General features: G+C 28.5%; 2 long non-coding RNA genes across 5 annotated transcripts; one reads left to right on the top strand and one right to left on the bottom strand.

The window, feature by feature from the left end:
* Positions 1-365: 365 nt before the first annotated feature.
* Positions 366-13,551, bottom strand: LOC107442434 (uncharacterized). The gene is made up of 4 exons (XR_015429404.1): positions 13,380-13,551; positions 10,744-11,044; positions 8,470-8,641; positions 366-7,422 (listed from the first exon to the last, which is right to left on the bottom strand). It is a non-coding gene; the product is annotated as an uncharacterized LOC107442434 (long non-coding RNA).
* LOC147816883 (uncharacterized) lies at positions 5,206-25,771 on the top strand. 4 transcript variants are annotated; one of them, XR_015429400.1, is made up of 6 exons: positions 5,206-5,381; positions 18,566-18,696; positions 18,807-18,846; positions 21,623-21,703; positions 21,791-21,845; positions 25,531-25,771. It is a non-coding gene; the product is annotated as an uncharacterized LOC147816883 (long non-coding RNA). The 4 variants fall into 4 exon arrangements; XR_015429401.1 differs by lacking the exon at positions 5,206-5,381 and adding an exon at positions 15,164-15,661; XR_015429403.1 differs by lacking the exon at positions 21,791-21,845.
* The last annotated feature ends 1,744 nt before the right edge of the window (positions 25,772-27,515 follow it).

Raw genomic sequence — 27,515 nt, 5'->3', positions numbered from 1 at the left:
CTTCGGTAGGCGGCGATCCAACTCACGATCTTTGGACATGGGCCGAACGCCCTACCGACCAAGCTACCCCTGCCCCCATATGCTTCGTTGCAAATCAGTTAAGCTAAGGTTGTATGTCAAAAACTAGTGTTCAAATATGTTCCTTATAGAAATTATTTAAGGTGACCTCGTAATCTTTAGTCCACCAATATCCTGAGCCACACAGCAAGAATGACATTTAACTTCAAATTTTGCCCAAACTATATATTAGAAAAAAACTTTCTAGTAGAACCGTAAAAATTCTATTTTGTGCGAAAGTATTAAGTACTGGAATTTTTCTAATCTCGATCCTTAATCTGCAAACTAAAACCACACTAAAACAAAAATTTTTAACTAAAAATTTAATTTATTTTCAATATAAAATACACAGTACAGATACGATTTTTACAATTTATCTTTTACTATAGTCTAGCATTACAAAAAACTAAAAATCTATAACCAAAATACTTTTATGATACATAGTATAAATATCAGAGTAAAATTTCTTTCAATTACTGTAAAAAGTTTCAAGCACTAGTTCAATACAATTATACAATGTAAATGTTTACTTCTAATTTGTTTCGTTAAACATTTACTACTAATTTGTCCCGGAAAAAATTTAGTATTAAAAATGACAACGTTTTCATTTCGTTTATGATAAATTTTCCACATTACTAAAAGCAGGTGATAAATAAATAGTATAAATCTTGATATTGCAACTAAATCTGATAATTTTTAAATTAAAAATTTTAGATCTTTGTAAAAGGACTGTTTTGTTGACTAGAGTTTTACAGCATGTTATAAAAAAAAAATCAAACTTCAGAAATTTCACTAGCAGAGGGGAAGGAATTTCCAAGCAGTTCAAGTTATTAGATTTCTTCGATTCATCCAAAGTGAAGATCCTCCTTTCCAAAATGATAGATTCAGTTTCATTAAATTTTAAATCCAAATAAAACGTAGTCTTCTTGCTAATGTAATTGACAGAGTTTACAATGATTCCTTTTAATGTGAATTTGTTCTGTTACTAATTCTATTAAAATAGAATGTTCGCAATCTAGATATGTAAATAAAACCAACTCTGCGATTATGACAACACTTTAAAATCAAGTAAACTCTCAGAAATTCAGAAAATTTTACATTTTGGTTGCTGATTATTCAAACTTTGGCATCTTTAATATTTCTTTAAAAATATGCAAAACTGATTTGGATTTATCATAGTAAATATACTAAAGCAATATAGTTCTATATTCAAATTTATACTTTATAGTTTGGGATAAGTTACAACAGGATTTTTACATCAATAATGTTCTTATATACGCATTAGATTAATTTTAGTGTCAAATGCTCACAAATTAATGAGTTTCAAAAATGAAAATACATAAATTTCTTATCCAACACAGAGTAGCATCAATAAATATCAATGACATTTACATTATGAAAAATTATAATTTATAAATTCCGTTAGGTACATATTTTATAGTATAAGTTTCATTTTATGCCATACACATAGATTACACATTCAATATCTAAGACAAGACTGATTACATAAAGCCTGAAAATCAGTGGAATATACAGTTTAAGTCGATGTTAATTTAGCTGATACAAAATATTTAGGAAAAACTAAAAGTTTAAAATTTGAATAATTGTCTTAAAGTAGAATTTAATTAAAAATAGTATTAAAAGTAAATGAAATAAAATGTACACTTTACAATTTAATGCACGGCATAGCCTTTTCTTGTTTGTAAAAAAATTCAGGTTTCCCAAACACAATTTTAAAATATGCTGATCCAAAAATATTAAAATTGACGTAAAAATAAAAATTATTTATCTAATAATAAATCGCTAGTTTAAAGAAATTTTCTAAGTGCTTAGAGTTTTGAATAAACAAAGCTGTTAAATGCAATTTAATGAAACTCACTCAGGTCGGTAACTGAATTTATTTTCACAAGATTTTAATAAAAGTACGAGTTAACTGTTAAAGTTTTCGTTTTCACAGACACTTTGCTAAAATTTCAAAATCTACAGAAAAGTTTTATTACCATTTTTAGGCCGATTATAAGGTAATATAGAGAAAGTACAATAACTTTAATAGTTACGCACTTTTAGCATACAAATCTTAGTTTACCGTTATCTCGAGTCGCTTAAAACCAATTTTCATACAACTTAAAAATTAAAATTTAGTTAATTTTGAATACTAAACATTTTTTTTATCCAGCTCTCACTTCCTTAATTTAAGTTACAATATATCACTTTGACGTCTTCAATTTCTTAACGAAAAGAGAGTTCCAAATTAAAGTATAACTGCTGAGTTTTTACGTACGGCAACGTACACTAGGGAATCTGAAACTTTCGAAACTGCTGAACGAGTGTGGACGTCGAAGAGGGCCGTCTACCGCTACCATTTATACAGCTTGCTTTAATCCTCCTGTTTCGATTTAAATTAAAAATCATGATCGTCCTGTAATTGTTTTCCAGCTGTTTATTTTTTTAAATTTTGCTTATCTGTCAAAGCAAACTACGTTTGCGTAAAAAGTACTTGAACGTATAACTTCAATTTCACTGTAATTAAAATTCGGCCAAATTGTATTTAAAAAAAGATATAACTCACACACCTTTATTGAAAAAAACATTGCCTATCTATCTAAGAAAAAACTGTTCTACATACCATATTTTACTTTTAAACTGAAAACTTAATATCTAGGCAAAACTGAAAATTTAGTAAACCAAAATTTTCGGAAAAAATTTTATAATTTATTTTGCGAAATTTTCTGCACAACGTTAATTTTAAATTTTTTTTTTATTCAATTCTGCATAAAGTTTGGTGCTTTAAAGGAATTTAAGGAAACTAATTCCACCACTGAAGCAACAAGTTAGTGTTAGATGTTAAGATAAGTTAAGTGATTAGTAAATTAGGAATTATTTTGTTACTTCAGCAGCAAAATTAAGTTACATTAAACGTCCTAAAATTTATGAAAATTTGCTAAACAAAAATATTTTAATTTTATTTGTCTTTAAATATAAAAATGCTATAGCCTTCAAGTACTTTAACAAAAAAAAAAAAATGCTAAAAAAATAGTTTTAGTTAATTTGTTGAAATTTTTTCCCCTTCTAGCACGTTAATGTCTACAACTTTTTTAAATTATCCGGATAATGTAACCAGACTTTTAAATAAAAATTATCACTTGTTTTTACATGAATTTTTTAAATTTTATATTTGGCGTTAACTACACTAAGTCATAAATCTTGGCATGAAAGTTCGTATATTAATTACTTTACTGACAGTTAAAGTATGTAGAACAGTAAAAATATGCGAAATTAAATTTAGAAAACCTAGAATTTGAATTTTTTCCCCTTTCAAGAAGCACCTTTATAATACCTGCTTTTCACAAGTAAAACCTCCCCCTATTATGCTTTGTATGAACTGAACGAACTGTTAAAAAAACAGATAAAGAACTGTTCTAAATTAAAGTACGTCAGAGCGGAGAGTTTTTACGTACAGCAACGTAACCAACCGCTACCAAATCAAACTCCACACTTGCTCAGAAATTTCAAAATTTTCCGTCGTACACAAGCTTTCATGTTAGCGCTATATCAATCTCCAAATCAAACAGAAAAATTTCGAAAAATTAATAGTAATTAAATTAATAGTGTTTAGAAGTCTACGAATCTCAATTAAGTTTTAACCTCGAATTTAGTAGCGTAGAGAATTTTCCGTTACTCTTTTTAAAAATGTCAAATTGCGATTGTAGATTTGAGTAATGCACCGATGATTAATTTGAACCAACAGTTAATATTTGGAGCGCGAATGATACTACTTTCGCTCTAAACCCCCTTCATGAAGGTCTATACAACTGTGTATAATCCTGGTGTTTCGATTTAAATTAAGAACAGTAATCGTCCTGTAATTTGGCTGTTTATTTTATAGAATTTAAGCTTATCTGTCAAAACTAACTACGTTTGCGTAAAAAGTACTTAAACGTTTAACTTAAATTTCACTGAAATTAAAATTTCGGTCAAATTGTATTTTAATAAATATAACTCATACCTTTATTAAAAAACATTGCCTACCTATTCTAGTAGTACACAATTTCAACTTAACATCTCAGGCACACAGATTTCCAGAACAGGTAGTCTTAAAACATTACTACAGAATAAAACGACATAAAATTCTATCATTCGTCAACTGATCTCATGCTGGGATTGAGCTACGAAACTGGAATAGAAAAAGAGCAGTAATTTCCTAAATATAGCCTAGCGGCCTTAATTCTATCAAATTTTCAATGTTTAAGGAGAGCAGGCACATTTTAAAAATAAATTTAACTGTTATGAAATTTTATATAATCAGAGCTTATTCTACTTCCCATTACATAATATACTAGCTCATAATAACTTTGTTCAGCCTTTTAGAAATTTTGAAAACTTTGGGAAAACTTTAATAAAAGCATTTTCATAACTTTTCATATTAAAACGCAGCAATCTGTTTTAATACAAATCCTTATTTTTTTTAAAAATTTATAGAGATTTAAGACAGAAGACAGTATAATTCATTGATTGCTAATAATGCTTTAAATTTTAGAACTGGATTCTTTCTGCAGAGTTGAAAATAGTAAAAATCTGTATATTAGAGGAAAATATGGTATCGGACGAGGGGTGCAGACGATTAAGAAAATGTGTAGTCCTTGTAGACAGCTATATTTGCATTTTGTTTTATATGTGCTTCTTATAATTGTTTAATATTTTGTTTTTACCTTTTCTTTTTAAGAATTTTAAAGCTTTTATTAGTGAAAATTCCGTACTACAGTTAAAATTAACTAATAGAACTTTAAGATAGAACTGCATTTTTATCTTGAAACTGTTTTCAACGCTTTAAAATACTCAAAATATTACATCAGGCAAGATATTACGAAGATGCAATTTGAAAAAAATCACAAACAATTAGGAAAGGTACAAATGTACTACACGATAATAAATTTGTAAACTTTCAAGTATTAGTTTCTTTAAAGAGAATCACTTCATTTAATTATATTTAAAAATTTAATAAGCTTTAAAAGATTTTAAACTGCTGTTTAGTATTTTATGAAGGAATTCACTATTTTGTGTTCGTAAAAAATAAAAACTGTTCCACATGCTAATATTTTACTTTTTAGAAAGAAAAACTCAAATTTAGGCAAAACGGGAATATTATTAAACCAAAAGTTTCTGGAAAAATTACATTTTATAGATTTTTTTGCGAAATTTTATTTATACCGTTAATTTTAAGTCTTTTTACTCAATTCTGCATAATATTTGCTGTTTTAGGGGAATTTAAAGAAACTTATTCCACTACTGAAGCAGCAAGTTAGTGTTAGATGTAAAATGTTAAGGTAAGTTAAGTGATTAGTAAATTACGGATTATTTTTCTACTTCAGCAGCAAAAATAAGTGACATTAAACTTCCCTGAAAATTTTCCAACCAAAAATATTTGAATTTTATTTTTCTTTAAATATATAAACGTTACAGCCTTTAAGTACTTTAACAAAAAATATTCATTCATAAAAAAAAATCAGTTTAGTAAGTTGTGAAAATTTTTCCCCTCTTCTAACTCGTAAATGGCTACAACTTTTTTAAATTATCCAGATAATACATCCAGACTTTTTAACTATTAATGTAAAAACAAGCAGTTACTTCGATAACAATTTTAATTTAAATTTTATAATCGGTCTTAACTACACTAAGTCTATATAAACCTTTGCATGACATGAGAGTTCGTATATAAATTATTTTAACTGCAAGTTAAAGCATGTAGAACAGTAAAAATATGCTCAAATATACAATTAATTTAGAAAACCTAAAATTTGAAGTCCTGTTTTCCTTTTAATGAGCACCTTTATAATATCTCCCTCTGCTTAGAGTGTAAAACATTCCTCTATCAAGTTAAGACCGAGTTCCTTCCTTTGTTTTTCAAAAAATTACTTAGCTTTAAATCTAGTTTTGCACACGAGAAGTAAATTTATACTACAGTATACAAATATATTTTTTCAATGTATTTAAAAATTTAAATTAAATTTATTAAATTTGTATTTAGAATAGTATAGTACATTATGACTTGTTCACTGTCAAGTTTATGATTCCAAGTTATGAATCCGTGAAAAGTGCAGGGGTGGAGGATATTTAGAAATTTTATTTCTCACAATTTTGGTGTATAGAGTTTGTGTGGATCCGTCTAAATTCAGTTAAAGAGATTTATTACAAAACCATTAATGCATCAATAAAGAAGAAACGAGACATGTCTGCGAATTTGTTTAGATATTTTATTTTTGAATGTTCTAGCATGAATACTAAAAGTTAATTTAAATAGTTTGTGAACTACTGTAAAACAAGGTTCATAAATTAAGCAATTATATATAGCATTAACTCTAATTTAAAAAATTTTGTATTTAAGTCCCTTTTTCGAAGTTTGAATGTCAGGTTTTTGTTAAATTAAATTGTGCCAAAATTTACGCTCCAAATAAATACAAATTTAGAAAATTTAAGCTTAGATCATTCTAAAGCACTCTAGCATTGTAGTACCGAAACTATAATACGAATATTTCTACACACTTTTATTTACGATTTACTCACTTTAGAATTTGCTTTATACAATGTGAACTATTCTTTTTGGTATAGGAGTTCCTGATTGAAAACCCCCATTCTACTTCACGCTAATATGAGACAAATTAGCCAACTCGTAAAAGAATAAATTAAAGTCCGAATTTAAACTTTTTTTATAACGGAATTTTTAAGCATTCTAAAAAATATAGTTGACAAGTTTTCTTGGTACAAGGTGAATGTCTAGTACAAATGTTTTAAATTACTGATATCATGGCAGCGACAGTTTTTTTTTAAAAATGGAGTGATACAATAAAGTTAAACGACGAGAACAGTTTAGAGTTTAGGAAAACTGCGTGCCTGCGGAAGATAGAAATATGGCAGATAATTCTTTTGCATTTAACAGAAATGTACCTAAAACATTTTGCTAGAAATTTTGAAAGTTTGCGCAGAAGGCTTAAAAAATAAATCTTTGTAAAAAAAATTAAGACTAAAACTTTCTCGAATACCTTAAATTCCAGCAAAAGTTTTTTTAAAATATTAAAGCCAAAATCTAATTTTTTTAACCTAGTATTTTTATCAATCATAAACTTTTACATAGTTGATTTACTTTTCAAAAACAAGAGAAATTATTATAGATAACAGATCTAAGATAACATCTTACAGATAACAATGAAATTTGCAATGAAAAGCACCGAAGATACGAGACCAGTCAATAGAACATAAATAAATGTTGAGGACCTGAACGCTGCAATTATGACAGAGGTGTAGCAGAGAAATCGCCATGTAGTTTATTGTAGAAGGAATACATGAAACCAGTAGTTCCTATCTGCCATTCTGAAAACAAAAATATTTGTTACTTCCTAAGCAAGGAAAAAATGCTAAATCCTTAAAATTAGTGATCTCAAATCAAAAAATTGTGGCTACGACTTTATTTTTAGGTGTAGTGAAGCGCCCTACATGCTTCTATTGATCTAGATGTTTCCGTACATCATTAATGCTCTTTTACATCACTTTCAGTAAAGTTTGTCATTTGTATCTGTTTTACTAAAATTTACAATTTCCATAAGAGGACGCCATGTCACGGAATAAAACTTTACTTATTACGATAAGATATAAAGCAATAGCCATTCATTTAGGATGTACGTATACAATATTTCTTAAAATTCGTTAAGGAAACACAACATTCAGAAGGCTTGAATCCAAAGCAAATAGAAATAGAATTATTTCTTTTACAGATTTATTAAAATTTTCTGAGAAGATATAACTAGATATAACTAGAAACAAACTTGTTTAACAAAGTGGAAATCGAACTTCTTTTGAACAAACATGTCAATTATTTGAGAATTTAAAAACTTACTACGACAAGATTTGTGAAAATAGTCCTGAATGGAATGAGTTTGGTGACATCATTTATTGATTTCAAATTATATCTTAAAATTTATATGAACTCGCGATTTGGTATTAACTATAAATAACACAATTTTAGGAATTTTCATCATATTCGGATAGATATTACATGAGTATTTACAGTAAAAGAATATAACTTGGATTTTTCTCAATTTATATAAAAAACTGATGAAAAGGGATCCTTAAGCCAATGTAACATAAGGGTAAAATTCAAAATAGGTAAAAATAGGGTAAAATAGGGGAACAAACCTTTTCAGGTTTACATTAAAAGGTTCTTGCTGAGTGAAAATAAACATTAATTTGATATTTGGGATTAATTTTGAATTGCCCTGTATTTAACGTTTGCACTCTTTGAAACCTTTTAAGTGTTATAGTGACAGCCCTAATTCGTCAAACTGGAGAAAGAAGTTTATCATAAGAACGTAAAAGGTATCCAGGGTTAAAATATAAGTTATGTAGGAAAAAAAAACTCACCCTTTTCTTCATATGCACTTTAGATGCATTTCCAGCCAAATATTTTCATTGTCTAGTCTCCAGATAAACCCAAACATCTAGCCGAATATTTCCACCATCATTATTGTAGTCGCATCTCCAGATATATTCTCCATAAAACCACATCCATTTTCTATGTAACCTGGATGAAAATCTGTAAGAGATTGTGATATTACTTTAAAAAACTAAAATTAAATACTTAAAAACGTCTTAAAGAGAGATCAACATTTTTAACTGGTCAAAAGTTTGAGTCTTCTAAATCTACGTAATTAGTATAAAAATACAATAATCAGAACTTTTCGAACATTTGAAAAACTAAAAAAAAATTTGCACTAATATTAATCTTCAATAAAGTTTATTTTATACATATATATATTTTTAAGAAGTCCTAGCATTACCACCACAATTATTGCCAAAAAATTTTCAAATTGTTTCTTATTGTTGGCTTACGTCGCACTAGAGCTGCACAATTTGCTATTGGCGACGGTCTGGGGAACATACCCGATTAGGATAAATAGCAAATTTTACAAGTCGAACCGAAAAAAAAGGTAACTTTAAACCTATTTAAAAAATTTTAAAATTCTAATAATTTAAACATAATGTAAAAGAAACAAACTTTGCTGCCAGTTCATAGAAAGTTGAACAATTCATCAAAGACTTCTCAACTGAGCAAAAATATTTTAAAGTTTGGGTTGAGACTAAAATTTACCAGTATTTGCAAACTAAAGAAAAATGCCGATTAATTGTTTGAACTTTGGAATTTAATTGTATGGAATTTATGAATGTTTATAAGCTTGAGAAAGAGGATTTTGAAAATTAAAATTTTTCTAAAGGACTTCTTCAAATAATTTTAAATTTAGTACGAATAATTAAGTTCTAAATGTGACTATTAGCACTTTATTTTAATCTTAAATTATTAAAATGAAACTTCATCAATCTAATTTATACGAGATTTTTTATACTATTTAGAGTAATAGAAGCTGTGTAATATCCAACAACAATTAAATTTAATGAACAGAAATATTTATTGGCCAATAATTCAGAATTTTTATAAAAGAATTTTCAGGTAATAGACTAGTACTTATCAGTTTTAAAAAGTCAAATAACGTTAAGAAAATTCGTTCATTTTAATCTTTTGCTTAAAATTTAAAGGTTACTGATGTGCATAATTCTTTTATTCTTAGGCGTTGGAAAAAATAAAGTAACAGATTTTTGAAAATGTATGACAACTCAGTTTTACAAAATTTTAGGTTTTTGAAATAAATTTTAGGACGCTGTGGAACCTCTAAAAATTAAGGATTACGCCCCAAATATTTTAAATAATTTATTACGAGTTCACAGTCACCAGACCGAATTATGCAGTTTTTACTTTACGCATTTGAAGCAAATTACATTAGTTCCTAAAGCAAAAAACTAAAGTTCATGATAAAAACAATACTCAAATAAGATTCCACTGAATCAGGAAAAAAAATTGTACAAGGAAATCAGTTTTAAAAACATATTGCAATTATTAAATTAAATAAGTTTGAAGATCACCACTTGCTTATTTTTATAATTTATTTTTTGTCAAACAAGTCAGCGTTGAGTGATTGAAATTTGGATAAATTATAGGATAATTCAAAATGAATATAGAGATTACAAACAGCTATAACTATTTAATCAAAAATAATTTATCGATATTTGTGTAACATAGAATGTGAAGTGACGCAGAATCCTGCGCATGCGCGAGTTCATAAGTGAAAATAGAGAGTCCCGTGCAGAAAGTATTCCAAGTGTTAGAATTTGCGATTTAGTTATCACAGTGTAGAGAAGATTTCGCCAGCGTTACAATCAAGAACCTCCAAATTAAAACATACGCTGATGGCATAAGATGTTCGAAGAAACGGGAAGTTTGTGCAAAGGGAAAAATAGCGGAAGGCCACCTACCTCAGAATGTTTGACAAGAAAGGACTACCGCCTAGATGGGGTCTAGGTGACCAAGGGAAGTTGCATAGAAAAATCTGGTGCATTTATACAAAATGTTGAAATTCCTTCTAGATTCTGTGTAAATTTTATCTATACTTTTTCATTAAATAGTTATAGCCGCTTGTAATAGCTTATATTAATTTCGAACTACCCTGTATTTAACGTTTGGAACCTGAAGATTATTAAGTGCTATAGTAACAACCCTAATTTCTCAAACTGAGGAAATTTTATCATAAGAATGTAAAGATATCCAGGGTTAAAATATAAGTTATGTAGGAAAGAAAAACTCACCTATTTCTTCATATACACTTTAGAAGCATATCCAGCCAAATATTTTTATCGTCTCGTCTCCAGATAAACCTACACATCTAGCCGAATATTTCCAGTCATTATTGTAGTCGCATCTCCAAATAGAGTAGGTCTTTCCAACATTTAGGCAAACTATTCCACCATCATTATCGTAGTCGCATCTCCAAATAGAGTAGGTCTTTCCATCCATTTAGGCAAACGTTTCCACCATCATCATTGTAGTCGCATATCGAGATATATTCTCCATAAAACCAAATATTTTCCATGTAATCTGAATGAATATCTGTAAGAGATTGTGATATTACTTGAAAAAATTAAAAATACTTAAAAACTTCTTAAAAAGAGAAACATTTTGAACTGTTCAAAAGCTTGAGTTTTCTAAATCTACGTAATTGGAATAAAAATACAAAAATCAGAACTTTTCGAACATTTGAAAAAAACTAAATAAAAATTTGCTCTGATATTAAACTTCAATAAAGTTTTTAAAAATTTTTAGTCCTTCCAGCATTACCCCCACAATTATTGCCAAAAAGTTTTCAAATTGTTTCTTGTTGTTTACGTCGCACTAGAGTTGTAGACTATTGGTAACTGGTCTGGGACACATCCTTGAGGAAGATCCAAAGAAATGTCATCACAATTTTGATCCTCCGCAGAGGGGATAGCTCCCCTGCTCGATAGCCAGCCAACCTGCATACAAAGACTAGCACTTTTCGGTAGAACAGTTTAACGAGGACCGATACCGCACACTGTCTCTTTGCAGGCCGATCAAAGTGGTCACCCACCCGCACACTGACTGCAACAATTAATGCTCGACTTCAGTGTTCTATTGGGAATAATGTCTTGACGATCAGTCCACTTCGGGACTTATTCATGATTTGTACAACATGTTTTGATTCATTTATGAGAAGCACAACGTTATTAATCTGTTTTAGAAATGAACGCTACAAGTACCTGCATTTAAAATGAAACATTGTGTAAAATAAACTACCCGAGTTCGAAATAGCAGAAATGAAAGTTTTATTTGGAAACTCACAAGGGTGATAATATATTTTTAGAAATTCGATTAATTAACCTTAAAAATTTTGTTTACTTTTTAATTGTTAAAAAATTTAGCACTCTTTGTATAATGTAGGGTATTTTTATGGTGTATTTCTTCATATTCTGGTCACAAAAACGAATTTACTAGACTTACGATATGCATGGCATAAAATTGATCAAAAGGTAAATTTATTTAAATTTAATTTTCATAAAGTCTTTATTATAACTAAGATTTTCAGCCAACGAAAGTAAATGCAAAAATAAGTTTACATAAGTAAATGCTTTGTACAGACATACAAAGAAATCAAAATCCTAAAATTTTCAGCAATAAAACTATTCCTACAGTTTCTCAATATAGTGGCACTGGGTTTTAAGAGGTTTTTAAAGTTGTGTAATAATTTCTGTATTTTTTTCATAGAGACTAAACCCTAGATTCTGTTGTGTTTATAATCAATACTAAGTTTCAAACCTTTTCATTTATATTAAAAAATAATTTCATATACACTTATAAAATCCATTAAGGTATCAAAATACACAGAGTGGTTAAAATTTGTATACCATACTCACATTTTAATATCCAGGATTGGCTAGGAGCCTGCAAACTTAATTGTACGCAAAGTAGTACAGTTTGATAAATAATTAAACTTTAAAAATAACTTGAAAATAAAAATTTGAAATGAGTCTTGAAGGCTTCGTAGAAATAGTGTTAAAACCCTAAATGCGAAGTAGACGTGTAAACAAGGACATTACCTACTTTCTCATAAACAAAATTATAACAAGAGTGGTAGATAAATTGTAAATCTAATCGACTTGTGGAAAAAAAATAAAACTATAGAATTTCGTTGCTCCGTATGCGAAACTAGTGGTTGCCGGTCACCAATCCTTAAAAAAATTAGATTTGGAAAAAAATATTTTTAACTATACTGCTATCATAGCAGCAAGAGAAAATCTTTAAGTTTCAATGAATTTCCTTTCATTAAGAAGCATCTAAGAACGTAAATAAAATAAGACTAAAAATACTCAGTTATGTAAAATATTAAAATCCTAATATTATAATCTATTGTTCCGAATAAACAGTTCTTTAAAAACATTTTTAAATAACTAGTTTGACCATACTATAAAAGAAAGCAAAATTTTGAAAATAAGAAATTGGTATAAATTTACTTTTGAATTTTTGCAAAATAAAATTTTCGTACAAATTACAGAATGCTAAAATTTCAGAAATTTATAAAATTGCACCATAAAATTCAGTAAATCGATAACGTATCTCAAACGAATTCAAGGATTCTAAAATTAAGTATTATAGCTACTTCATATTATTATATTCTGAAACACGATGCACATATGAACATATAGAATTAAATATTTCAAGCGCAACAAAACGTTTAGGTGGGTTTACATTGGGAAACCTAGAACAAAGAGTGCTACGTGTTACTTTTTATTGACTACTTATTTTAGAATACATTAAACCACTTCAAAAGTATAATCAAGCAAAATTCGGCAACCCAAATTCCATCTGGTAAATTTGAAAATTACTAGGCGCAATTATTCATACATTAAAATAAAGAAAGTAAACTTACCTGATCGATCAGGGTACACAAACTTCAAATCACAGACATAGTATTTACTTTTGATCGCAACACCGAAAAAATCGACTCGTTCGTTGTAATGGAACTGAACAACTGAGGCCTTAAAAAATCGACTCGTAGGCGACGAAAAACTAAATATCGCACTCTTATATAGGTTAAAAAAAACTGTGCGTGAAATTACTTCCGGTTGCTGGTTTTTGCTTAATAAGTGAAATTTCATATAGATAGAGTCTCTTTGTCCTAATGGTATTTTCCTTCCACCAAACGTTGTGAAGGATAGAAATGGTAGGTTCGAATCCAGCCGTAACCTGGTTGTATTTTTGAACTGAACTTCCTTATTTTGTGATATCTGATTTTCCACTTTACAAGAATTTATAAGGCATTTCTTTGTATATATAAGCTCATAACCCTGATTATGTATGAACTGGGGCCTCCCTTGCAGAGCGGTATCACTCGCCAAAAGCTATGCAAAGCGCGAAGGGAGCGGGTTCGAATCCCGCTGTTACATTGGATGTATCTTTTTGCTGTCCTTCTATTTGACAAAGGTTTATAAGTCTAAATTGAGCACACATGCCTGCAAATGTATGTAAATCCAATAAACCAAATAAATAATATGCATGTACTATGAACAAATGGTTGAGGTCTTCATGGCCACTGAGTATTGTCAATCCGCTAAACATTCTAAAACGTAAAGGTCGTGGGTTGGGTTCCCACTTTAATCCAGAATGTATCTTTCATTCTTACTATACAATTTTAATTAGTAGCTTGTTGTGCCCTGTTCTTTCTTTTGATTTAAGCACATAGGTCTGTATTTATTTATTTATTTGAATGCATATCCAGGCTTGTATGCTCATCACAAAGTACGACTTATAAGAGCATGTCAACTTGAAGAACAGATAGTACAAGTAAGAGAAAGATATCATAAAGATACAGGATTGATATCAAACGGATATCATCCAGGTTTATGACGGAATTCGAACCCGCCACGTCCACGCTGACCGAAATGGCGAGACCACTCAATCAGAGAGGCCCTCTCTCAAACCTGTAAATTTGTGAATTTCGTGTCGATATTTACTCGTTTCAATTGTGATGAGTGGCAGAAAGTTAATAAACTTGTGCTTCAGCAGAAAAAGTTATGCTATGAAAATAAAAAAAACTACAGTTTATGTGCCTTATACTTGAAGCAAAACGATGATTTTAAACTATATATAAAGATCATTTTAGGGCCGGGATTGCCTGGTTGGTAGGGCACTGGGCCCATGTCCGTGAATTCGTGGGTTCGATCCCAGGCTGGCCAAAGACTCCCCGAGTAGTAAATGGAGACTGATGCACGTTAAATCTGTCGAGTCGCAAAGTCCTCCATGTTCCCACAACAAATCAAAACCTCTAGGGGTACTGATCCAGGAGCTTCCTTGTCTTCTGTATTGGTTCAAAATTACAAGGCTACGGAGTTGAACTTTAGTATTCGAAAATCCAATATTGGGTCAGCTGTTCAAACGGATATAATATGTATTTCATCAAGCTGTGAAGAATTATCTGGGCCTTAGAACGAACGAATAGTTTAAATATTTTGAAAATTATTAAACTTACTTAAAAATCGCCAATTTGATAGACATGAAAATTATCAAAATCACTGCCTTATTCGCAGTTTTTTTAAAAATTTTATGACCCCAGATAATACAGCATTGGGGGAAGTTTTTAAATATTAAAAAAGAAATTAAACCACAAACGCATTACATTTTGGCAAAACTGCAGCTTTTCTCTGTATTGACGTTTTGCTAAAGCCTTAGGAAGTTTAGAATTTTGATTTAGAACATTCTAAACTTGTCCTGGCAGTCATTAGTAACTGTTACAAACTCACGGCAGTTATAAAAATAGCATATTATTTGATAAAAAAGCGTAATTTCATATGATGACGAAGCCTTTGAAAAATCCCATTTTGCGTAAAAAGTGCATAAATTTATACTGCAAAATTACCAACTAAGTTACAAATCGAAACAAATACCAAAGTTTTTAACTGTAGGACTAAAGATGATCTTTATTTTGCCATGATGCAAACAATAACAACTGGAGTTTACTACTAGTTAAAACTTCGTTTAGAAAAAAATAAATAAAAGGAGAAAGATGCCATGCAAAAAATAATTTATTTATTTTGTTTACAATATTTACAATGAAAGCAATAAAAAAAATTATGTGTGTTTGGCTCTTTCGTTGAAAATCTTGCTTCCCTGCAACTAGAAAAAGAAAGATGTTAAAGAAGTTGGTCCCAATCAGTAAGTTAGCTATTTTTAATAATCGCTTAAAAAATTCATAATATAGATATTTTTTTTTGTTTCGATTCCATAATAACAAAATCGAAGTTTCAAACTAGTACTATCCAGTATTAAACAGAGCAATAAAGTTTTCAATATTTATTATGTAATTTGCTTTTACATGAAAACACTAAAAGCTGCTGAAAACACTGCTTTTATATGAAAACATTAAATAAAAAATAATAAATATTTACTAAGAAGTTATTTCTTGCGAGGAATTATCTTTAGATAACAGAATTTTATAACCGTGTGCAAAAGTTTTTCAATTCCCTTAAAAAGCTCTCGATCTGTAGTGAAATACAAAAAAATAAAATTAACATTTGGGGGTCCAAACTTTGGATAGCTCACCCGACCCAACTATTGGGACCATATTCCCCAGATTACAGCTACCTCCTATATTACGGGGATTAGAAAATCGAATCTGTTGAACAAAAGTTATGCTTATTCAGAGAAAGTATGTTTTTGCGTCTGATTGCGTAACTTAAAATAAAATATCGTGCACTAATTAATTTGCATATTTGATGTCACACCCTCGAATTATTAAGATGGAGTCCTAGAACGTGAAGATCCGATCATTAAATCAAAAGTTATTCAGGGTGGTACTTTTTTGGTTCACTGTACGTAAATGTTACCAATTTACGACATCTCACTGAGAAAATATGACTAGGGGGGAAATATTCATGCTGCCTTCTCCTGTCCCCCATGTCCACAGTAGCCTCCTTTTCCTCTAAATATAATGCTAATCATAAAATACCAATTTCTACTTCAATTTGGAAAATAGCTAGCAAATTGGAAAAAAAGTAGTTTCTTTTTCTAAAATTCTCAATTCTACTTTACTTTATTGTAGCGAATGTCAAATTTTCAGAAGGAGTGGCGCACATTATCTTCCATTTCAATTAAATTTCAGAGGAAAATAAAGTTTTCGATTTGGAAAATAGCTTTAAAGTCGAAAATAAGAGTTAAATATAAATTTTACTTGATTTTATTCCTGCGAATGTCTGAATTTCAGAAGGGGCGAAGTATATTCTTTACCCCCTCACTTTAATTTAAGGGGAAAATAAAATTTTCTTTTTGGAAAATAGATTCAAAGTTTCTTTCTTTCTTTTTTTTTTTTAAAGAAAAAAAATTACTAGACTTTATTATTTCAAATGTCTAAATTTCAGAAGATACAAAACACATTTTAGCCCCCCTTACTTTATCTCAGAAGAAAATAAAGTTTCCTATCCCCTTACTATAATTTAAGAGGAAAATTAAGTTTTCTATTAGGAAAATATCGTCGAAGTTATAAAACAAAACAATTTTCTTCTTCTAAAATTTCCTACTTTACTTGATTTTATTCTATTAATGTTAATGTCTAAATTTCAGAAGATGAGATGCAAATCCCCCACCTCCTTCACTTTTATTTCAGAAGAGAATAAAGTTTTCTATTTGGAAAATATATTCAAAGATGAAATTTTTTTTAGTTACCAATTTCTATTATTTTTTAGCACTTTGACATTTCAAAAGGGGTGAAACACTATGTTCGCCCCCTCATTACTATTTCGGAAGAAAATAGAGTGAAAATTGTAATTAAAATATTTTTTCCACTTTCACTTTACTTTGCCAAAAGTCAAAAAACATATTAATCGCCCATAACAAAATAAAGTTTCCTACTTGATGTATAACTTCAAAGCTGAGAAAGAATAGCTTTTTTTTCTTCTTCTCTAAAATTACCTATTTTAATGGACTTCGTCTTGGCGAATAACTAAATATCAGAAGAGGCAAAGCACATAAATGTTAGTGGAATATAAAGTTTTCTTATTTCAAAAATAGCTTCAAAATTGAAAATTTTTAATTTTAAATTACCGATTTTACTTTATTTTTGTGAGTGTCTAAATTTCAGGAGGGGCGAAACGCATCGTTTGCCCCATCACTTAAATTTTAGAGGGGCCCTCTGCCTCCCCCTGGTTGGCACGCCACTGGGTCTGACGCTAGATAGTAGAGGAAACAATGCAAACAGAAGTGCAATGTACAGAAAGTGTTAACAATCAACTACATGCAGCTGTGGCCTTTCCCCTTCTCTGCAAAGCGTGTTTGTTCTTATGAGAAAGGGAAATAATTCGCGAAAGGTGTTATACCGTTTTTTACCCTTTCCTTTATGTTATAGTAGGTACGTAATTACAAAAAAGAAAATTTTCAGCAACTCTATCTTAACACAATTTCTTTCCTACATATATATAATTAGAGTACTGTATTTTGAAAAAACATAATGTGGTCTCTTCATATGGGGCCCCCTTGACCGTCGGGGCCCCGGGGCATTACAGAAATATGAATTTTTTTTTAATTTTCTGTGTGTGCGCAATATAAGCGAACTACTTTAAATACTCATATCTTAAGTAGTTTTTATTGATTTTTCTTTTCAAATTTTAAATCCATATTTTTGTAAATAATTTTAAATTTCTCTAACAATTTAGTTTAATTATATTAGATATTGAAGTTATAAAAAATAAAAAATAAATAAAAAATAAAAATTAAGAAAAACATAAGACAAAGGAATTCATTTTTTTTAAATGTCTTTAACTCCATAAATATTTAGTTAGGTTTATGAAATTTTATGCTGTTATTGCAAATAACAACCAAAATAATCTATACAAGTTACAAGATTCTTGATTGGCTTTCTGGCATAGGGTGTTAAAAAATCCTTTTTTTTTTGTAATTTATTGTTGGTTTCTCAAACTTCTGAAAGTTTTAAGCTTTATAGCTAAGTATAAAAAAAAATCTCATGAACTAAAAACCTTGAGAAATTTAAAAAAAAGTCAAAAACTGAAATTGTCTCTACCATTATTCTAGGGAAAAATTATATATATATATATATATTTGTTTCAGAGTCGTGTGACACAATGAATGATTATATGGTGTCTTTGGCGTCTAGAGGTCTGATGTTCAATTTGTCCTCTGTGAATAATAGGAGGTGGAGAGCACTGCACTAACCTCAATTTTACGAAAATTTATCTAAGGTATATATGAAGATTCTTTGATTGAGCCAAAATTATTGTTTTGTAATTTTATATCTGCTTTCATTTTTTTAAAATTTTATTTATTTATTATTTCTTTTTTAATCTTACAGCAAAGGCGGTTGCAAAAATCTCTTAAGTATGCTTTTAGTGGTAAGACTTTATTTTAATAGTTACTTTGTTCCTATTTTTTATTTTTTTAAAGCAAAATTATAAACTTGCTTCCAGCATTACCACTTAGTAAAAATATCTAAACTTCACTGTACTTATGTGAGTAGTTGAAGATTAATTGCAGTTTTGTAAAATTAATTTTTTTATCTATGTTTTAATACATGGTGCATAGAGTTTTTAAAAAGTGCTTAAAGGTGCTTATCTTCGATTTTCTTTTTTTAAAGGCCCTTAAGATGCTTTTTTATTCAGTGTTTTTAAAGACTGCTTAATTTTCCCTTTTCAAAAATTAGATTTTTTTTCTATACTTTGTCGATTTTTGACGCATATTATGCAGAAGCGTGTTTTTCACATTATTCTATTCAACGTTTTCACAATTCATTAAACCACAATCCATTTCGATATACCCTCAATCTGTAACGTATGAAAGTGCCAATCATTTTACTTGTTTGATGAAATACTTGCGGGTCTGCATGTAAGTCTTCTGAGCTGGGCTCACTGACATTCTTGCTCTCTCATGTGCAACTCTGCTGCATTTTGCTAGATATTCTCAATTTTAGACTTCATTCTCCACCACCTGATATCAGACTGGAAAAACTCTTGATCTTTTTATAAAAGCTAATATAATCAAGAAAAGAGTTCGTTGTCAGAAACTGGTTATTTTATCATGATCATGTAAAATTTGAAAATTATTTTGCATTTTGTTAATGTATATAGTGATTAAAAATATATTTTGAACTCTTAAAAAGTACTTAAAAGGTGCTTATTTATTGTTGGAAGATTTGGCAACACTTCCTGCAATAATAATATAGTCAATGCTTCATTGCTGTCTAAACGGTTATGTTGTGAGTTTTGAAAACAATATAACTGTAAATATTCATTAAATTCTCTCAAAATAGTTTTTTTTTTCTTGGAAGGAAATTATAGTTTTATTTTTTTCTAATAATAAAAGAGACATTACGTTACAATGCCACAATTCAAAGAGGAACCAAAGCCAAATCCAAAAGCCACTAATTCTTCCATGCATTATAGTTGATATAAAATTTGCATGGGCATAAATAACATAATTTTCTAAAAAGTTTCATTCTGCTCAAAATCTTTTAAAATAACCTAACAGTTACTATAGATTACAATTCTCAGAGAAAATATTTCTAGGTTTTTTTTCTCATTATTAGGAAGCATTGATCTTCCTAGAAAGCTTTAACTTTTTTAGACTTTGGAAATTTTTAACTAGATTCTTAGATCCACCTAAAATATTCAAAATTTGCATTTGTATGTTTTTAAACTTTTTCAGAAGTTTAAACTCACTTGAACTTCGTTTAAACTTCTTGAGAAGGCCAAGGCCCACCCTGGGCTGTCGAGCCATTGATAATGATGATGTTTTTAAAATGGGTATTCATAGCTGCCAACTCTTCTGGATTTACCAGTCGACCAGTCGACTACTGGATTTTGCCATTTTTCCCCAGGTCTACTGGTATAATAAAAATTCTCCAGGGTGCGTAGCGTTTGTAAAAAGTACTTAAAGGTGCTTTTTGGGGGATTTCGTCTTTAAAAGCTTTTAAAGGTGCTTTTTTCAGCTGGCGTTTTTAAAAAGTGCTTTTTTTCCGAATAATTTTTTTTCTTTCCTTCAGTGATATCTGGTGGATCCCATGCATTTCACGAAAAATGGGGAGTTTGCTACGTAATCATTGACGCGGACTTCATGTCGTACCCATGTTATGACTTGCGCATGCGCACACTTGAAACCGAAACCCGAGTGCTCCAATTCGGATAGAGAATATCAGATCCTTATGAAATGTTTTTCTTTTTAATTTAATTTATTTTTGTTCTTGTTTATTTTATTTTACTTCTAACACTTTTTTTGACGTAGGGGGTAAGGGTACTTTTATTCTGAGTTCAGGGTCAAGTTGAATTCACTCGGTGATGCGGGAAGGTACTGATTATTTTGATTTACGCCCGTTTCCTTTTTGTTTTTTTTAAACGCTAAAACTGTTAATAAAAAGTTTTTGTTTTTCAATTATATCATTGATAGAATATGAATTTTTTGAGTGCTTGAAAATTTTTGTAAAGTGCTTGAAAAGTTTTTAAAAAGTGCTTATTTTTGATTCAAAGATTTGGCTACGCACCCTGTTCTCCTGGTTTTCATACATTTTAGAAAATTCCCTATAATTGATTAAGTTTTTGAAAAATATCCTTAATCGGAATAAAATTTTTACACAATTTATCACTTGCTTGAATACTTAAATAAGTATAGCTAGTGCATAAGGGAACGAGCCTCACTTATTGTAATTAGTTTAAAGCTTTTCTTTTTTCTGAAAATTTAAGTTTGTTTTATTCTGTACTTAAATAGTAAAATCTTTTAATCATCAATAATGATTTACTTGTCTTTTTAAAATAAAAGTTAAAAATAATAAAAAGAAGCATTTCAAATTCATTTAATATTAATCATAAATGGAAAATATTGCAGACTATTTATTAGTATAATGAAGTTTTATAGTGTTATAAACTTTATTAGTGTAATAAAGTTTTTGTATTGTGATGACTATAAAAATCCCAAACTTCCCAAAACGGTTAAAAAATTATGGAACAGTTATAAAATTTTTATTTTTTCTTAAAATCTACTGGATTTATTCCTATCCATGTTGGCAGCTATGGGTATTTATGGTTATGAAATGTTGGTAACTTTTTAATTTACATTTTATTGTTCAACTTGGATTTTTTTTATAGCTTATGAATTAAGTGCATTGCCTATTCTTTTCAGGCTCTTCTCTTAGTATGAGACAGCTACAAGTTGACTTAGTTCCTTATCTTTCAAAATTTCAAAAAAGAGATTTAAATCCTGGTATTAACAATTTAATATTCTATTTGGAAAAAAAACATAATAAATAGATTAAAATATTTCTTTCAATTTTTTTTATTATTATTTTAGCTCATGTAACACTAACAAAAGAATTAGGAGATATGAAAATAAAAAAGTTTTTTAGGTAATTAATTATCATTTTATGTTAATTTTTTAATTTTTAAAACCTTGTAGTGATGCAATCTACTAATTAAGCTGTATTAAGTCCAATATTCTTCAGAGATGATTCTGCTTACCGCAATCCGAAAATTTCATAAATTCCAAGTCCCAGAAGTTTCAAAAAATCATTGATCACATTTATGCATAAAAATTGTTGTATAATTTATTTAGAAATATTAGGAACTAGAATTTATTCTTGGCATCTCTTTACAAAATTATTAATTTAAATTATGTTGTATATAATTTATTTAGAATTTCATGTTGTGGAAATATCAATGATTTAAATTTATAAAGACATTTATTTTTTGAAACACGTTATTAATGATTTTACTCAAGAAATTTTCAGGGTTTTTTGACTTCGGCTCAAAATCACCCCTGATTCTTTCAAAAAATTAAATTCTCTTCAATTTGGTTTTTATTGTTATTGATTTTAGTTTTAAAATTATCAATTATATTTTTTAATAAAATTGTAAATTATATTTTGAAAAAATATGTGTTAAATATTTTTAAATCTGAAAATATTCCAACTTGTCTTAAAGGTGACCACATACAATTGATATTACTTTGTACTTGTATGCATACTATCTTTCTTTTTATTCTCTAATGTAGTACATTTGCTTTGATGTTAGACCTTGTAAAAGATTGTCTTTTTTGAAGAATTTTGTGTTGTTTTTTTTTCCAATTAGATGGACTAGATACATTTGTCTTTACACTCTCAAGAAAATGTTTTATAAATATTGAAAATTAGATCTTCTGAAACACTGTACCTCAATTTAGGATTATAAATAAAGTTTTGTGCAAAAATTGTGTGCAACATTACAAGGGTTGGTTAATCCCAATGTTTGATCCTGGAGTTTTCTTGTCTTCCGGGTTTGGTTCAAAATTTACAAGGAAACATAGTTAAGCATTGATGGTTGTAAATGTGAAATTAGTTTGACTGTTCAACGCGGTTGTAAAATGAAATATAAAGTTGCGCTAAAGATAAACATATTGAGATAATACTATCTTTAGTTAGAGAAGAAGACTGTTCCATTCTTTTTCTTCTCAGAATCGTAACTCTTAAACACTAAATTTTTCAACAGCAGATTATTTGGAGATCATGGCTTTTCTTTCATCTTCATATTGAAATTGAATGTCTGCTTATTTATGAAAATATTTACGTAATTTGTTCACACCTACTCCTTCTGAATTTACCATCAACTGGCATCAAAACAAATGTTGAAAATAGCATCACACTCATATTCCTGTGCTGTTTTCAGAGGTGCTAACCATTACAATTTCTCCAAAATTAAAAACTATTTTAAGATTTCTTCAAGAAAATAAGGGTCTTATGATTGAGAAATAAAAATTATAGTTTTTAATTTTTTTTTGTTTTTTGCAGCTATTTAACTAATCTTTACTTTTTACTCCTTGGAATCATTTTTTAAACAATATAAACATAAGAAAGTAACCGTACATAACCATAGGTAACCGTACAAACAAAAAAATAAACCGTATAGGAGAACAAAAGAGCTTAATCTCAAAACAGAAGCGCTGTGAGAAAATATTTTTAAGAATTTAAATGCAGTTGTCTATAAAGGCAATATGGATTAGTTCTAATTTAACCAAAAATTAGAACTTTGATTTCAAATAATAGATACAATTTTATATATTTTACAATAAAAGTATAAAATTTTAGTGTCATATATTTTTTAATTTAGTATATTTGCCAAGGTATTTTTTATTTTTATTTTATAAATATATACCTAAATGTATTAATTATTCTTTAAATATGTAGAATTAAGTAATAAATACATCTTAGAATTGCACGATTTTGGAACGCTAACTTGTATTGAATTCTGTGTTGTTATAGGGTTATACTGTATTGTTTTTATGGATATTAAATAAATACTGAGCTCAAGGGTCTGATAATAAATAAATTTCCTACCGTTTAGCGGTACCTTCACAAATTCAACTTTAGGAAAAACGGCAGTTTCACAAATAAAAAAGCAAGTTCTCATGCAAATCTGTGTTCTTGTTTCAATCTATGGAAAAGAAGAGATTTCCTGCCAGCTGCCTTTTCAGTCAATGTGGGAAACCTAATCAGTCGTTTACGCCATATCAAAGCGAATTCTTTTCGCGCTGAGTTTTTTAAAATTAAACGTGAGGCTCTCCCTCTGTAAGCTTTACAAGAAGTCGAAATTCGAACATTATCATAAACACTATTGTAAATTTCTTTTAACTGACATTTCTAATATTTTTTTCTCTGTGAAACTTTTTTCTGTATGACCCAGAGGAAAATGTTCTCATAATTAGAGTAACTTTATAGTATTAGTACTGTTAAATGCATGTTTTTATTAAGTTCAAGTTGAAATTTTACTATGGACAATGATTTTTTACAGATTTATGCTTTTTGTAATTTAGATAAAATTTTTAGCCCAAACTTTTACAATACCAAAATTGTTTTTGAATATATAGGGAAAAATATATAGAAATAAGTCATAAATGATTTTTATTTGTAGTGACAATTTTCGAAAATATTTTCTTCCTTTACCATATTTTTGTGTTGATTTTTTAAATATAATTTTTTATTTGCACTAATTATGTCTAAATTTTCACAAAATAGGTACCTCTTAAAAAAACCCGGACAGATCAATGATTTTGCTCTTTCATAAACGACACACCTTTCCAAGAAAACAAATATTATTATCATTTCAACGTACACCCCTACTCAAAAAAAGACTTTCTGATATTTTTCACTAGAGTTACATTATTTTTATTTTAACTTTTGTAACTTAGTGATAATTTCATTCACCGCATGTTAGCTAGTTTAGAAAGTTGCATTTTGTTTTTAGGAACCATTTTAAATCAATTTTAAATATTTTCTTGCAAACTGTTTTATGAAATCTGTTTTATGCAATGTACTCCTTCATTTAAAAACTCTGATTGGTTATTACTTTTGTATTTTTGATTATGGCATTGCAGTGCAACTTATATACCTTACAGCAGAATTTACTGAGTCAATCTGCAGCACAATCTTCATGTTCTTATATTCAAAATTTCTCTATCTTCATTTTCCCAAAATTAGGCACATATATCAAGCAAAAAATGTATATTAGATAAAAAGTCATATTTTATGTAAATTTCAGAAATTCCGTAAATAAATAAATAGAAAATTCTTAAATTTTTAAATTTCGTTTAATTTAATATCTTTAAATGAATTAAAGAAAAGTAATTAAAATTTTCATCATAGTTTTGTGTTTGCTGATTTTAATATTAGAAAAAAAAATCTGTTAACTTTAAGAAAATCTTCAAATATGCTCAGGAAATAACCCCTACTCTTACTGCAAATAATTTTGTAATATAAAATTGAAGCAATGCGAAAGTGCAAGGTATATAGAATTATCTGAAAATTTTATTTTACTAATGACTTCTTTATACTAGGTAGTATTCTCTCAATTCAGTTTTCTAAATTTAATGAGAAACAAACATAAGTTTAAGGATGTTTTTTTTTTTTTAAATTGAAAGTTATTCTATATCTTTCAAAAAGGAAAAAAAAATCATTTCTCTATCTTTTAATCTTTATTTTCACCATTATTGATAATCGTTTTCATTACTGTTGATTTAATGATTACTTACTTTTATTGTTGTAAAATTTCATATATTAATAGCCAAGTAGGAAAGACGTTAGATGAAAAAGACCACTTTTGTTTTGGAGAGGAAGAAAACGACCCAATTGGTGATACTAACATGTCAGATGAAAATATCAAGATATTGCCTGATGAAGAGATTGTTATAGAAGAATACGACTTTTGAACACAGAGATTATTTGTTGTGAAATATTTATATAATGAAGATATTTATTAAATTTTTGATTTCTTTTTTACTTGAATTAAAGTCACTTTCTATTAATGACTTGATCTCAATTTAGTTGCAAACAAGAGATTGTTTTTTTTAATTGATTCTAATTGAAGTTTGATTGTATGAGTGTTATGCAGTGTTCATTTGAATTGATTTTTCGAGTAAAAAAATGCAGTATTTTCATCCCTTTTATTGTAAAAAAATAAAATAATACGAAAGTAATAATTTGTGTCTGGTTTTAAAAAAAGGTTTTTATACCTTGGATGTTAAGTTTTTTGGATTTCTCAAACTGATTTTTGACAGTAATACTCGAAATTTTCTTCCAAAACTGTCTTAAAGCTCATAATACTATAAATAATCAAAATACTTCTAACATGAAATATTTTCTTATAATAAAAAAATAAATATTGTTTCATATTTGCTTTAAATATTTGTTTATCAAGTAAAACAACGTTGAATTTTTAAGAATACATTTATAAATTATAAATGTCCGTTGATACAGATAAATATTACTATAAACACTGATAATCTAAACTTGACTAATACTAAACTTCAGAGCTTATAATAGTTTTACCAATCTATTATATGCTCTAACTAAACTATTATAAGGGAATATTACTAAAACTTGAAAGCTTGTAATAGTATTGTATAATAAAAAAATAGCAGTTACTTTTAACTGTGCCTCAAAGGAAAAAAATCTCTACCGCGCTCCTGGAATGTCATGAAAAATCATAGAAAGTCATAGATTTCGGTATTAAACAAACTTTGTCATGATTTTAACTATTTCTTTTTAAAAAAAAACATGATACGTCATGGAGTTAGACGGCCGAAAAATCTAATTTTTAAAATAGAATTTTCACAGTGTAAATATCTGAATTTGTAACAAAATCCGCTCTCCCAGTCATATTTTATTAAAATATGGTTTCTTTCTAAAAATGAAAGAAAGAACGTAATTTCTAGAGCAAATTAGCTTTTAAACTTTCGTGATTTCAAAATTTATTTATTTATTTTTTTTATTAATTTAAAATTCTATTTTAAGCTTTTTATATTACACTTTTAAGAAGAAATAAAACAGCTTTAAATAACATATATCTGCCTGTATTTAGTTATTTGCTTTCATATTTTTTTTAGCCACTTCATTGCTGCAACTCTTTCTTTACTTTGTTTTTTAAGTTTAAAATCAATTAATATGAAGATACAGAGTATAACAGTTTTGGTTATATCTATCATTTCAATTATTGTTATTACAATGCTTTTTTAATTTATGGTTGTGTTTTTGTCGGAGAAAATTGTAACTTCAATTGTAAGTGTTTGTGATGTATCGATCTATTAACCAGTGGACTGTAACACACATAATAATTTATTTACAAGTTTAAAGATATAAAATTGACAAGGTCATTGTGAAGTGGCAGCTCCCTGTTCCAGAGTTGAATGGCAACTGAATAATATTGATTTGAGCACCGCCTCGTGACATAATTTCACAATTCTTTACCATAAGTAACTAAAATTTTAAGTAATGAAAAATTCTTAGAATTATTCATGGAAAGTCATGGATTTGAAAATCTAAAATGTAGCAGGTATTTAAAAAATTAATTTCTATTTAATTTTTCTGCCTGTTATACAATTTGCCTTTGTTTTAACTGGAGAGAGTCCCGATGGTGCAATCTCGTGCACAGCTTCGGACCAGTCAAAGTTGACACATCCATTCAATAAAATGGCAGAGAGAACACAGAAAACCTAAAATTTTCAGGGAATTTTATTTTCACTCTAAAAATCAGGTAATTGTCAAGGAAAG

The sequence above is a fragment of the Parasteatoda tepidariorum genome, chromosome 1 (assembly GCF_982258835.1).
Source record: "Parasteatoda tepidariorum strain Cologne lab strain chromosome 1, Ptep-v5.0, whole genome shotgun sequence".
Taxonomy (NCBI): Eukaryota; Metazoa; Arthropoda; class Arachnida; order Araneae; family Theridiidae; genus Parasteatoda; species Parasteatoda tepidariorum.
This window is presented reverse-complemented; position numbering and strand designations above follow the sequence as displayed.